At 42.1% G+C, this 15,803-nt stretch overlaps 1 long non-coding RNA gene across 1 annotated transcript in view; it reads left to right on the plus strand.

Annotated features, from left to right (window-relative positions):
* Positions 1 to 3,186: 3,186 nt before the first annotated feature.
* Positions 3,187 to 15,803, plus strand: part of LOC144304475 (uncharacterized) — an 82,589-nt gene continuing 69,972 nt past the window's right edge. The window contains exons 1-2 of the long non-coding RNA XR_013371379.1: positions 3,187 to 3,448; positions 5,752 to 5,907. This is a non-coding gene — a long non-coding RNA (uncharacterized LOC144304475). The remainder of the gene's footprint in view (positions 3,449 to 5,751; positions 5,908 to 15,803) is intronic.

Consider the following 15,803-nt stretch of genomic DNA (forward strand, 5'->3'; position numbering starts at 1 on the left):
AGAAACAAAAAGGCACTGAGGTATCAGGCAAGCTGCTATTAGTGCCTGTGTTTGTGATCTTCTGGCACATGCAACCCACACTGGCTGGCTTTCCAGCTTCCCCTGGCACTCAGGCCTAGCATTTCAGAAAGTTCTGGCAGCAGAACCTATGAAATAGTAACTTTAAAAAATATGGAGAAAGCTAATGTCGCATTGACAAAGCTCACCTGGGGCCACCTCCATCTGTCGGCCCCTCTCTTTATGGATCTCCATTTTACTTTCTCTTTAGTGGTCAGAGCCTATGCTGTCCTTTCCATGCCCTCACTGGGGAGAGGCCTGTGGATGGTCTTCCACTGTCCCCTAGTTTATGACTCCTTCCTCCTTATAGTTTGACAGCTGGGCAAGACAGCTGATGCATTTCCCATAAGAGTTGTCAGCTAAGACTAGAGTGGAGAGGAAACGGTTTAGAATGCAGTGTACATACCAAACTCCCTACCACAGATGGGCAGAGGGGTCTGGGCAAAGCATGAGATGGTCATAATGGGGCAGCAGGAGTGGTCTCAGGTCTCCTTCTGCAGCCCAAGGCAGATTGAACAGACAGTTGTGGGATTTGGGCCTTTCGGCTACCCTCTGGGCTTCAGCTGGGGTTCCTTAGTTGCAAGCAACAGAAATGACGTATGTTAAGTTTTATTTATTTCTTTTAAATTTTTTTTTGTATGTTAAGTTTTAAAAAAGGAAGTCGCTGAAAGGGTACTGGGTAGCTCACAAAACAGAAGAGATAGTCTTAGTAAGGGCAGGAAAAAGGGAAGGTCTTGGGATCAACATAATAACCAATAAGAACATTAAATAATTTCTTCAGAACATTTTTTTTGATTACTTATTTAATCCAGAACGAGGGAGGACCAGAAGGAGAGAAGAGAGAATCTCGAGCAGAATCCTGAGCGCAGAGCCTGATGCAGGGCTCCATTTCACAACCCTGAGATCGTGACTTGAGCCGAAATCAAGTCAGATGCTTAACTGACTGAGCCATCCAGGTGCCCTCAGAACATTTTTGTATGAGTCTCAAGCTGTTCTACATTCCTGGTGAATCTGACCGACTATGCTTGCTTGGATCAAGTGACCCACACAAAGCCAGTCACATTGGCCTCATTTGACTGACAAGGAGCTAACTTGTGAGAGGAGCTAGAATGAGGAGACCCACTGAGACCTCACAGAGCACACAAGGAAGGCTTGTTCCCAAAGGGAAATAAGGGCTCTGCCAGGAGAAAGTTGGCCAACTACTTGGTGGCCAAAAGCAACAGGTGTCCACCACTCAAGCCCACAGAATCCCTTTCTCTTCACTGCACACTTGCTGTACCTTGTCACCGACTGGAATTTACTGTGATAAAAATGGTGGGAAAGTTAAGGGAGCCAAGGACAGGAGAGGGCCTGATTACTATTGGCAAGTCCAGTAGGCCTTTACAGGGGACTCTTGGAACTGTTTCTACTTCCTTGAAAATCTGAATAGTTCATTCATCCAAGCCAGAAACCTGGGAGATGCTAAATGCCTCCATTTTCTTTCTTCTTTCCCCCAAATCAAATTGGGCATCAATTTCTTTCATTTTATTCCCTGAACATTTCTCATCTCTACACAACCTTTTAGTCCTCCAGCCTTTTGTCTGCCCAGGACCAGAGCCTTCTAACTCACACCCTTGCCTCCAGGTTGCTCCCTCTAATACTCTCCCAAGCTGCAGCCGGAGGGATCTCTTGGGAACCTAAATCTGATCATGTCTCTCCCTCCCAGAGGCTTCCACTGCATTCAGGAAAGCCGTGGCACACACACAGGGCCCCTTGATTAGTCTCCAGCTTGCTTCTTCAGACTTTCTGCAAGCTCCTTTCTTTACAACTTTCATGGAAAGTTTCTTGAAGCACCATTAGTGCTAATTGCTTGCTTTGAAGAGATTATATATAAAAGAGCTATCTTCTCCCACTGCCTAGATTTTGAGGGACTGAATTGTGGCCTTCAAAATTCGTTATGTTGAATTGCATTTGGAGAAAGGCGGTAATAAATGTTAGGTGAGATCATAAGGGTAGGACCCTAATATAATAGGATTGGTGTCCCTTTTTTTTTTAAGATTTTATTTGACAGAGAGAGAGAGAGACAGCACAAGCAGGGGGAGAAGCAGGCAGAGGAAGAGGGAGAAGCAGGCTCCTCGCTGAGCAAGGAACCCAATGCAGGGTTTGATCCCAGGACGCTGAGACCACGCATGACTGAGCCAAAGGCAGATTCTTAACTACAGAGCCACCTAGGTTCCCCCAGATTGATGTCTTTATAAAATGAGGGAGACCAGATCACGGTGAGATCTCAGTGAGAAGGAAGAAGTCTGCAAGCCAGGAAGAGAGCTCTCAACATAAATCCACACTGCCAGACTTTGACCTGGGACTTCTAGCCTCCAGAATTATGAGAAAGAAATTTCTGTTATTTAAGCCACCTAGTCCATGGGATTATGTTATGGTAGTCAGAGCTAAGACAAGGAGCAAACTGTGGGAAAGTCTGCATAAACCTTGGCATCTCTTTGAAGTCTTCTTTTTTTTTTTTTAATAATAAATTTCGGTATTTTTGCATTCTGCCTTAATGATAGTCTTAATTGCTTTGATATAAATATATTGTTTTAAATCACATGCACAGTGAATCGGGCTTTATCAATTGCTGACTTCTAGTATCCCCAGCCCACCATACCCCACCTTGCCACCCAAGGGGTTTAGAACCCAGTTGCAAAGCCGACATCAGCTATTTCTCCTTAAAGCTTTGGCACACTTTGCTCTCTGCTAGAACATCCTGACTCTCTTTTGCCCAATTGGTGAACACTTTATTTTTTATTTTTTAAAAATATTTTATTTATTTATTAATGAGAGACACACAGAGAGAGAGAGAGAGAGAGAGGCAGAGACACAGGCAGAGGGAGAAGCAGGCTCCATGCAGGGAGCCGGATGTGGGACTCAATCCCAGTACTCCAGGATCATACCCTGGGCTGAAGGCGGCGCTAAACCGCTGAGCCAACCGGGCCACCCCAGTGAACACTTTAAAGCAAAACTCAGCTGTCACTTCTGCTATTAGATGCTCCTGGCCCCACACCTCAACGTGGAGGCAGCTGCCATTCTCCTTTATGTGCTCACTAGGCCTTTTGCAGATGTACAGCCCTTTATTATTTGCACTCATGTTCATGTTTGACCCTACGTAACTGTAAGGTGGGGAGGCAGGAGGTCTGATTTATTGGTGAGTCCCCAGGGCCCAGAAGAGGGCAAAACACAAAGTTACATGCTTGGTAACTGTAGAAGAATGAATGAATGAACTCACGAATCAGCTTCAAGTAAAACAGCAGTTATTTCTGTGGGGTATTCTTGAGGACGGTGGTAAAACGCGAAATATCTCACAAAGGTGGACAATGAAATCTCGATCTGTGATTAAAGGCGGCAGCAGCCAGACAAGGTGAGGTCGGCTCCCAAAGGCATGGCCACTAAGCAGTTTCACAGAAGAAGGGGGATGGCTCAGAGGGTCTCCTGAGATTTCTGCAACTTGTATTGATGAGCTTGCTCCCTAAACCATCTCCTCTCACACTGACCCCCTTTTTAAACCCTAACATAGTTGAGCCCCTTAGTATCTCAGGTGTGGATTATCATTTATTTAATTAGGACAGTAGCCCAAAAGCAAGCCTCTCTTCAATCACTCTGCCTTTTTCTTTTTTTTTTTCCACTTTTTTTTTTTCCCACTCTGCCTTTCAATGCCAAAGTACTCACTCCACCCAAATTTCCACCCCAATCCTCCACATACCTGGAGAATATGGTCTGAGGAATTTAAGCTCTTTCAGTCTTTAGCCTCAACTTACTTCTTAGTAATAGTCCACAAAGTGAATTGGCAACAGTGGCTCTAGGTATTCACAGTAGTGAATTTAATGCATAGAACTTCCAGCCCTCTGGGACCTTCTATCCTTGTAGCCTTGTCTACCCCATCTCCCTTCACTATCTTTCCCCAACTGTTCCCCATTACCTGAACACACCTCCTCATTCCCATTTCCTTGCCCTTGCATATGCCAAGGCATATGCCTTTTCCACCACTAGAATGCAAACTTACCTGAAGATAGAAATGGGCTTCTGTCTCCTGGGTCTTATTCAGTGCTCTGCACATGAAACTCAATGAATATTGACTGAAGTAGGGAAGTTAGTTGGCAGGAAACAACTCTGTGGGGGCTTTCCTTGACCTTGTGGCTTCATTTTCCACTGGCCAGGATACCCACTTCTGTCACTTTGTCTGGGTCCTGCCAGCTGAGGCATGGGTAGCCATCTGTCAGTTTAGGATGGTGCCCTGCACCAGGGCTTTGATAATGGGAGAAGGACCTAAGTATTGAAGGTGTCACAAGGCAAACATTTTCTTTGAAGTTTGATAGAACTGGCCAAACTTTCCTTTCTTGATTTCTTCAGAATAAAAACTACACACAAACACACACACACGTGCGCACACAGAAATATATTCTAACTAGTGAGGATTCTTTTATTTTTATGAATGACAAGGATGTTAGAGCAGAGAGGAAAAATAAGGCAGCAAGAGGACCTTCAAAGAGTTTTGGGGTGTCCTCTCAGGAACACATGCGTGCACACACATGCACAGAGGCACATAGACCAGGGAGATCACAGCGTGCACTGCCACTAGAATGGAGTCACAACATAGGTCTCATGAACATCATGTCCAGATGGTTGCCCTGGCATAGTCAGACAAAACCTGCTCAGAACACACAGATTGTGCAGGTTGTGTCTCTCCTTCACAGCAGAAGTCATGACCAGCCCTGTTTCCCACTCACACTGCAATCTGCCAAAGGGAAAGAAAGGGAAGCAGTTCACAGACATCATTATCACTTGCTCAGCAATGTGGACTCCTCCTCTAAACTGGCTTTCCTGCCTGCCAAACATGGCAGCCAAGATAACTCTTGCTCTGGGACCAAATCAAAAAAGAGAAGAATTTAAGAAAAAAAATTAAAGTCCCCCTACATAGCAAAACCCACAGTGCTCTGGGGCCACATGTAATTAACTTAGAGCCTCTGATGTCAACAGCTTCCAAGGCTGACATGGTGCATTCGCAAACACATTCCAGGAGAGTCAACATGATCTGGTGTTGACACAGGCCCATAACTGTCAGAGGCTGTAATTTTCAATTTATGGATGCTGTAAAGCTTTGGCAATATGATTGCTACAATGTGTGGTGTGTTTTTGACAATAAGCAGGAGGTGGGAAGGTGGGGAGTACTGGCTCCACACATTTGGCCATGGCCATGGGCTCATGAGGGCAAAGCTGTGGTGATTTCTGCTATTGCAAAGCAACTGCAATAGTAGCTCCAACAATGAACTTGAGAATGTTATGTGGTTCTTTACTAGCAAACTATAGACTTCTGTAACAGACCAAAGGTCATTATTTATTCAATAAACATTGATTGCCACCTATCATGTGCCAGGCTCATAATGCAGAATCAGCACAATGGAAGCACAAGAAATGGGGTGTAAGTTTACCTCCCGGGGACTCAATAAATGTTAGGTCTTCTTGCTCACAAGAATCTTCTTGGAGGGAACACCTGGGTAACTCAGTGGTTGAGCATCTGCCTCCGGCTCAGTGTGTGATCCTGGGGTCCTGGGATTGAGTCCCACATTGGGTTCCCTTCGCGGAGCCTGCTTCTCCCTCTGCCTGTGTCTCTGCCTCTCTTTCTCTGTCTCTCATGAATAAAAAAATATTATTTTTTTTTTAAAGAATCTTCTTGGAGGAACAATGAAGGAAGAAAAAAAAACAAAATGAAACAAAGGAGAGGGATAATGAACACAGCTCTCATCAGCCTTGACTCCTATTACCTTGGGGTTGGTGTCCATGGATGCAGGTGCAGGACTGGTTCATGTGGGCTGCGATACAGTGAGTAACTAGTTCATTGAGACCCAAAGTTCTGATGATTGACCAAAATAAAACATAACCAGAAATATTTTTCATTTATTCTCACTTACAGGGAAAATACGTGGAGGCCCTCAGACTCTAAGGTTTGAAAGCCTAGGCAATGTGGTCCCAAGCTGGTACCTGTGGGTTTTGTATGTGTGTATGCACATGCATATACGTTCATATGCCTACATGGTGGTCTGAATTTCTCCAAAGAGATACTTCTGGTTCTCAAAAGCAGAGGTAGCAGAGGTAGCCAGAACTATGCAATCAGCAAACATTTTCTAAACACCCAGGCTTTAACAGAGGGGCTAAAGGGCAGACTGTGTGGCTCTCAGAAGTTAGTGTACATTTGTTTAAGAATAGAGAAGAGAGAACCTGCTTAGATTCATATTCACACACTCATTTTCAGGCAATTCCAAGTAAGAAAGGCTTTTATCTTTAACAAAAAAAGAAAAAGAAAAAAATGTTACCACTACCTATCAGAATGGCTAAAATCCAAAACACTGACAACACTAAGTGCCGCCTTGGAAGTGGAGCAGTAGGAATTCTCATACACAGCTGGTGGGAGTACAAAATGGAACAGGCACTCTGGAATATAGTTTCTTACAAAACTAACTATACTCTCTCCATACATTCCAGTAATCATGCTCCTTGGTGTTTACCCAAAGGAGTTGAAAACTTATGTCCATAAAAAACCTGCACGTGGATGTTTTTAAGGCAGCTTTATTCGTAACTGGTAAACTTACAAGCAAGCAAGATGTCCTTCAGCAGGTTAATGGATAAACAAACTGTGGTATATCCAGACAACAGAAATATTATTCAGCAGTAAAAAGAAATGAGCTATCAAGCCATAAAAAAAGACACAGAAGAAACTTAAATTCATACTATTAAGTGAAAGAAGCCAATCTGAAAATGCTACATATTATATGATTCCAACTATACAACATTTTGTAAAGGGCAAAATTACAGGGACAGTAAAAAGATCAGTGGTTGCCAGGGACTTAGGGGATGGGAGGGATGAATATGTGGAGCACAAGAGATTTTGGGGGCAGTGAAATTATTCTGTACAATATTATAATGGTGGATACATATCTTTATACATTTGTCAAAAACCATAGAAGATACAACACCAAGAGTGAATTCTAATGTAAACTAGAGGCCTTGATTGAAATGTTATGTCAATGTTGGTTCATTGACTGTAACAAATGTACCATTCTGGTGGGAGATGTTAATGGTGGGGGAGGCTGGAGGTGGGCAAGGGAAGGAGTATATGGAATTCTCTATACTTTCTGTTCAATTTTGCCCAATTTTTGTGAACCCAAAACTCTAAAAAACAAAGCCATAAATAAACAAACAAATGAATGGATGGATGAGTAAGAGAAAATGGCATTCCTATCTGTGAATACTTGAAGAAAGGAGTGGATCTGATGGATAAGTTTCTCAGCTAGAGCCCTGAGCAGATTTCTTGGGTTCTTTTTGACATGGACATATTTTACATCTTCACATGAGTACATAGCCATATTTAGAACTGGGATACTGGTTCCAATGAGCTTGCACCAAGCCCCAGGAGTTGGGCCACAGCTTCCAACCCAGAGCCAGACAAAGTCTACATGGGGGTACAGTCAAGAGCTCTCAGTGTTCCATGGCCAGGAAAAGTAAGAATGCTTGACCAGGCACAGTAACATGGCTGTGATATATTAAGTGAAAAAAAGTGCTTTGCAAAAGAGCATAAATGGTCCCAATTCTATTGGATCTTAGACAAAAGTCATCAACTGTTAACAGCAGTTGTCTCAGGATGACAAGCAAATGTGACTTTTATGTTCTGCTTTATGTGTCTCTATGTTCTAAATTTTCTACAATGTAGATTTTTATTATTTTTTAATCAAAGGCACAAGAGAGAAAATATAAGAGAGAATGATCATTGAAGGTTTGGGTTTATCAAGATGAACAATGACCAGCAAGCAAACCTCCCTAACATTTGACCCAGAGCAAACTTTTGAAGAAGGAATGAGGTACACTGAGTTAAAACAAAACTGTTCACATGATAACATAAACCATAGTGTTGTTTTTAAGTCAACCACATAGGCTATAGCAGTAAGGATCTGCCCAGTTCTTGTCCACTCCCAGGAGAAGAGAATCAAAAGAGCACAAAAGTATTTGAACATGGCAGGTTTTCCCATCAAGGTTCAACCTCTTCATACTCGGAAAGAAAAGGCTCTCTCCAAAGCTGTAAAGGGCAAGAATGGTAGTGTCTGCAGCCCTAAAACAGATACAAATAAGACAACTGGAGTTATGGGCCCAAGCATTTAAATCTTAATAGGTTGAGTATGAGGAGGTGGGGGGAGGAGACAGAAATTAAATAAACCTGAACCATAGCCAGGAATCAAAACCCAACACCTTCTACTTGATGTGATGGCTCTTCCAGGAGCCAGTTAACACTTCATAACTTTACTGACACCCACAAAAGAAACCATTCCACAGGGGGAACATGTAACAGTCCACACACCCAGAAGTGATCACAGTCTCTGAAGCAGAACAGACAGTTCTCCCCAGAAAGGTTCAGCAGTGAAGTAAAAGAATATGGAGACATTTTTTTAAATGTCCCTCTACATTCCTGAGTGTGATTTATCCATTCATATCCTGGGAATGCATATTTTTGTATTTCAGTGATAGGCTCCTATATGATATGTGAGACAGTGGATTTCCAAATCCCATCTAGGAGGCTAGATGAGAACTTAAGGATGGGCTGTGAGTTCCTACGAAGAGCTGCTGGGCCACTGAGATGTGGTCACCTTGGTTCCCTTGAATATGATGAGAAATATCCTGAATCAAGGTCACTGTGGTGGTCAGGGGCTCAGTTGAAGGTTAGATCTGCAAAACCAAGCAGGTGTTATTCCCATCTTGGGCCTTAAAAAAAAATTAGAGCTGAAAAATTCTTAGAAGTCATATAAATTGACAGATATCTCATTAGAGGTTAGAGAAGTAGGGTTAGGATTAAGTATGAGTCATTAAACATTAAATGGCCTTTTAGATTTTTATGATGTATGAATAACATTGATATTCACATCTCCTTTATCCTTCATAACAAAGCTATGTAAGTAATATTGTCACTACCATTTTATATGAAGAAACTGAGCCTCAGGGAAAATGCCTTGTCCAAGATGGTAAGCTAGTAAGTGCCAGAGCTGGGATCTGAACCCAGATCTTCTTAGTCAGCACTCGATCCACATTGCCTCCCCTAGGGCAGCTGGCTGAGTACTACAAAGGAACTTCCAAGCACAGGGTTTGCAGAGGGAGCCTGGACAGTGTGAGAGTCTTTCCAGGACAGGGATCATGTCCTGTTTACCTTTGTCTCAAGGGCTGGTGTATGGAAGACTCATCACATATGGTGAATGATAGGAGTCAGGAAGACTTGAGGAATCCAATGGAACTCAGTGCTAGCTCACAGCCTGATGGCTTTAGGTGAATCTATGTCTCATAATGGGCTCTCACAGAAGGTAAAGCAATGAAACTTCCAGAAGCACCTTTAAAAGCAGACTTGGGGGTATAGTGACTGTAGCTCTGAGCATATGTGAACCTCCCTCCCTAACCTCTGGGGACTTTCAGAAACAACTTTGAGCCACTTCTGAGGTCTAATCTTTCTGCCCTGATGATCAAAGTAGTTGATATTTAAATTATTTTTGTGTTTTAAAGTTCATATCTGTTTTTGAACTTATCAATCTAGAGTAAATATCTTTCTAATGAGTTAAATATATATATATATTATATATATTCTCCATAATGTGCAAGAACATAATTTATCTAATTGACACTCTATTGATGGTGATTTATGTTACTTCCCATTTTTTGCTACAATAACTATGCTGCTGTGAGCATCCTTGCAAAGAGAGTTTCTGAACTTAATAAAGAGGATTGGGTGGAAAAAAAGAGAAAAGGTGACTTTCAGCTTGAGGAGGAAAATTAGGCCAGACTTCATGGCACATGAAATTTGAGCTGGATTTGGTGGTTAGGTAGAGATTATGAGGTAAGGATGGGGGAAATGGCAATCCAAGTAGACAACTGACCTAGAGCAAAGGCAGAGAGCTGGGAAAGCATGGGGTATGACTGGAAAGAGATACTAATGAGATTAGAGCACAGAAGGTGATGATGAAACAGAGGGGCTAGAAATAAGATTCCTAAGTATGTTTGGATAAGACCAAGAAGGGCTTTGACTGCCAGAGAAAGTGATCTATCATTGTAGATCATCAAGATGGTTTCATGTTGACTCACTCATGTTAGAGATCATCCCTCCAGGCCTTAGTACTCAATGTGTAACTCAAAGTCAATTCCCCTTAATGGTAATAAAGAAAAAACAATGTCCTTGATTCTAGATTGGAATATTGGAAAGGAAAATCCAGAAACTCAGAAGTTCAGTAAGAAATGTATGAAATCACTTAGTATGTACTTATCACACAGTAACTGTTCAAAAAAAGGTAATTATTCTTATGCACAAGCACAGCAAGAGGTCGTTTTGAAAAACTGCAGTTAGAAACAGGTTGCTTTTTGTCTTTTTTTTAATGTTGACTTTGCTCTCCCTGCATTTGTGTTTTTAGTTTCCAATAAAGTTGCATGGGGAGAAGGCAAGCTTACTTGAAGGAGAGAAAAGGAGAAACCACACATCCGGGAGGCTGCTGGAACTAGTTTTCAGATTGCTTTATCTCTTTAGGATTCAAATCCTCACTAGCTGATGATCAAATTCACTGCAGTCTAAACTGGCCTAAATTTTTTTTTCTGTGTTTGGAGTTTATATTAGAAATTAAGATTTACTGCATTTGCAGACCATTTTTAGCCTTTTTATGAAAAAAGTGAAGGCAATAGAGACCCACTTGTCCAATGTGTCATTTTAAACACAGTGGGCAAGCAGAGGGTGGCAGCTTTATTTATCACCACACGCTCACTGGAGTGCTGGTAAATGGAATTGCTTGCTCTGCCAAGCACACAGGGAATAAGCACAGCAGTGAGGCTGGGTTTTTACAGCAGCTCTGTGATCTTGAATTATGAAAGGATTAGACAAGGTTTGAGAGAAGGGAGGCTCTGTTGTTTTTCTTCCCTCTTTTGTGAAGATTTGAGAGTGAGGAAAAGCCTAGAATAGACAATAAAAAAGTCCACTAGATGATGCTCATTGGAAAATGGGTTGGGGGATTTCTGATTTATTCCCTCTGGTTATTTGCCAAGTCAGAAATCATGATGCAAATAATGACTTCTCTCTCTGGAGTGAGGAATCCATTAGTGTTAGACCTAAAGTCCTGCTGGGTCCCTGAAGCACTTGCTTTCCCTGCCAACCTTAAGGGCCACACAGTATTCCAACCCATGAATTTTAGAGTTGAACCCCTTGTCTGTTTAATGACATTATTGATAATGGAAGTGTATTTTTTGGAGATTATCTTACCTCTTTGCTGCTAAACTGTGTCAAATCCAAATGACCTGCAAGTATTTGGTTATTTTCTTCATTAAAGATGCTACATGGCACCTGGGTGGCTCAGATGGTTACGAGTCTGCCTTTTGTTGAGGTCATGATCCTAGGATCCTTGGATTGGGCCTCACTCACATCGAGATCTCTGCTCAGGGAGGAATCTGTTTCTTCCTCTCCCTCTGTCCCTCCCTCTGCTTGTGCTTTCTAATAAATAAAATCTTAAAAAAAAAAAAAAAAGATGCTACAGATATCAATAGAACCATTTCTAGGCCAATCCCTTACTTCTCTCTGTCTGTCTACCCTTTAGACCATGCTCTCAGGTCTCTGTTCATCCCATCATCCTTGGGTACCACTGCAAGGCATGTGCCTGATAGAAGCTATCTTCCTGAGAACCTATTTAAAGGCCTCAATGTAATGGGAGGTTCTCCCTGCAGATCCAACCTTAGCTTACCTCTCATCCTCATCAGTAGCCACCAAATTCCTTGCACAAGTCATGGTGTCTCTTATCTCTCAGCCTTTGCAAAGACTGGTCCCTTGGGAAGAGATACCCATCTGTTAAGGTCAGCAAAGGGCTGTCATAACAAAATACCATATACTATACTGCTCGAACAACAGACATTTGTATCTCATGGTTCTGGAGGCTCAAAGTCCAAGATCAGGGTGCCAATAAGGACTCTTCTTGACTTGCAGGGGCTGCCTTCTCAACTGTGTCCTCCTGAGGTAGAGAGAAATCTTTCTTTCTTCTTATAAGTAAACTAATCCTACCAGGAGGGACCCACCCTCATGACCTCAACCAACTCTACCTCCCAAAGGCCCCATCTCCAAACACCAACACATTGGGAGTTGGAACTTCAACTTACTAATTTTGTGAGGTTACGAAACATTCAGTTCATAACACCATCCCACCATCAAATAGGCTTTGCTTTAGGAAATGACTTAAATGCTACCTCTGCTGGCGTGTTTCCTGAAATGCCCAAGGCTATATTCTCTTACAGAATCCTGTGTTTATCGTGGTACTTATCACACTGTTTTGCAATTGTTGATATATTTGTATGTCTTCTCCTGCCAGGGTGAACTCCTTGAGGGCAGGAACTGACTATTATTCACTGATGGATCCCTACTACCCAACATAATATCATGCATATAGTAAGCAATTAAATGCCTATTGTTTGACTGCATTAGTCAGGATCTGCTAGTTGTTTCAACAACAACAACAACAACAACAACATTTAAGACAAAGAAATTTATTTCTCTTATACTTATCAGTCCACTGCAGTTGTTTAGTAAGCAGCCTTCCAAGGGGTGATTCAGGAACTCAGGCTCCTAAGCATGTGGTTCCACCATTCCCTAGGACCTTAGAGTCCTATTCCAGTCAGCAGAGGAGAAAGGATGGAAACAACACACCTCTTGCTTAATCACTTCTGCCAGAAAGTGACAAGCTTCTTTTCCAATCACATTCCATTGGAAGAAGTGGCTTCAGCCACAAACAAGGGCTGAAAAGGCAGGGGGAGCAGGCTGATAAATATGATCCCTGATGGGCAGCTACTTCCAATCACCCCTTAATTAAGGAATAAATGAATCAATGAACAAATAGATGAATAAAATCAAAGATATAGTACAGTGGAAAGAACACAGGAAATTGGGGCCAAGAGGCAAAACATATTAAATCACCCAATACTCTGATTTTATAGGAGAAGCAAGAGGTCCAGAGTAAATGACTGGCTTTAAACTGTTTAGTGGAAGACCTGGGGTTTGAATTCAGGTGACCTTGGTTCTAGCCCTAGTTTATTGAATGGATAAGCCACCCCCTCACTTCTCTGAACCTCAGCTTTGTCATCTGTAAAACTGTATTATACTAAATGCTCCCTACAATCCCAGCCCAGAAAAGGGGCCACAACCAAGACCTTGAAGGTTCTGAGAATGGTACAATTCACGTCCCTGGGATCATACCTGACAACCAAGAAATGAAAATCTGATCTGCTGATCAGGTGTTTTATCTGCATATCCTAGATCATCCCTCAAAGGAATGAATGACATTGTGAAGATATTTAGAATCAGACAGAACACTATCCACATACCTTTACTCATCCACAATTAGCCTAGGTTTGCACCTGAGGTCAGTGAGCATGGCCTAAATGCCTGTGCCATTCCTCAGGCAGACATCAGATCATCACACAGTGAGGATGAGAGCTATCTGAGATGAGAATTTGACTCCTGATGGTATTCTGGTTATTTTTTAAAATTTTATTTATTTATTTGAGAGAGATGTGCACAAGTGGGGGGAGGAGCCGAGGGAGAAGGACAAGCAGACTGCACTGAAGGCAGAGCCTGATGTGGGGCTCAAGCTCAGGACCCTGAGACCATGACCAATGACACCATGACTCAAGCCTAAATCAAGAGCCAGAAGCCCAGGTGACTGAGCTACCCTGATGGTATTCTGATTCTTAACAGCAATCCTGTTCTTCCTTTGTAAACATTTCTAACCATGCATTTCTTGCTATTCTGATGTGCTCTAAATCTCAAATTTTAAAACACCTGGGTGGAAAAGATAAAAGAGAACTGGAAAGCATGTTTAACTTCATTAGGAGCCTCTTTTAGGAAATACGAATAATAAACTTGAATGACAGTAGTTTTCAAAATGAACTTCAAATGGGGATAAACAAACTTAACTAGTTATTTTTGAACAGTTACTTTGAAACTTCAAATGTTTCTTAGCCCCAAGACTTCCTTTTAACTATAATGACTTTCTAGACTCTCATTTAGCTAAATGACTTAGGCTTAAATCCTCAAAGTACAAATCTGTAAGAAAGTGTCCTAGAACTCTTGCACGTTTTGCTTTCGTTTAGACCATTACATTGCCTCAAGAGAAAATGAAAGGGTTTCCTAATGTTCTGAAAGCTATGTATTCCCATGCATAGGACTCAATAAACACGATCACAGTGTCCTTTACACCTCCGAGACTCCAGGTCCTCTCACTGTGAAATCCTGTTCTGACTCATGTGCCTTACCTCCTTGTCCTATTCCCCCCAACCGCCCCATACATCTCTTGGAGAAGAATATCCATTTCCTGAGGTTAGAAAAGGATAGCATAAAAATGATGCTGCTTTGAAAGTTAGTGGCAAAGTACTTCCGAGGTTCAACTTGGCAAAGGAGACTTCCCCATCCTCTTCCAGCTCTGCCACTGCCATTGCACACAATGTACCTTCCATCCCAAATCTGGAGCACTGTTCTATAAAGAAGAAAGGAAAAAGCAAGCTGTCTGAAGAGTCTTAATTCTTCTTCATGGAATAAAGCAACATGTTACTGTGGCTTTTGACCTCCAGGGGTTGGATTAGATGATTTTCCACATGGTTTACTGTGAAAGGTTTTATTGCACATTCACCTCACAGATCCCCCAACAATTTAATTGCCATAAAAATAGCTAACATATGTGGCAGGTTTTAAAAATGTCCATCCACCAAATGGATTTGCTTCTCATGTGGCCGCCCAGAGCTGGCAGCTTTTCCTCTACACATCTCACTAAGGTTCTATGCAACAGGGTTAGAGAGTCACCCTGAGGAGCTATAATGAATCTGGCTCTCAGGAGAAAGGAGACAGAGTCTTTGTTCCTATGACTCTCAGAGACATATCTTGGTTGTCATTTTTCTTCTTCTATATTGGTGGAAGTTTTGTTTGCTTGTGTTTCTTCTTTGGGAAGTGAGTTTCTAAAGAGCATTCTCTATGGGCCATCAAAAGTTTGTATAGTCCTTGATTCCATGAACACAGAATGACCTAACAGGGTCCATGGCCACTGTCTCAGTGGGCTGGTCCATCATATTCTCCCAAGTGTTCTCATTTGTATGCCACCAACACGACTGACCTGTTAGAAACAGAGGGAAAGAGGGATACCTGGGTAGTTCAGTCAGTTAAGTGTCAGACTCTCAGTTTTGGCTCAGGTCATGATCTCAAGGTCATGAGATCAAGCCCTGCGCTGAGCCCCATAATGAGCCTCACATTGGGCTCCACACTAAGTGGGGAGTCTGCTGGAGATTCTCTCTCTCCCTCTCCCTTTACCCGTCTCCCTGCTGACTCACTTACACTCTCTCTCAAAATAAATAAATCTTTATAAAAAATAAACAGAAGGAAAGAAATCTATAATAATCTACTAGAAGCAATGCAATTGTTTCCTGGTAGGAAGTCATTGTCTTTACATCCCACTAGCTAGCAACAACAATACTTAAAAAAAAAATATATATATGGATGCATTTCTTTTTATATAACAGATGTTACTTCTCAAAGTGAGGCTGCCTTCTGAGAAATCCTTCAAGGTCTAGTTAATTAATGTCTCCTCCACAGATTCAATAACCAGATGTGATTTCTCCCCTGACCTCTCTTGTCACTTGTCATAGTGTCCCATAGCTGTTACTGGGCAATCCAAAAATAG

Source organism: Canis aureus, chromosome 34 (genome assembly GCF_053574225.1).
Source record: "Canis aureus isolate CA01 chromosome 34, VMU_Caureus_v.1.0, whole genome shotgun sequence".
Classification (NCBI taxonomy): Eukaryota; Metazoa; Chordata; class Mammalia; order Carnivora; family Canidae; genus Canis; species Canis aureus.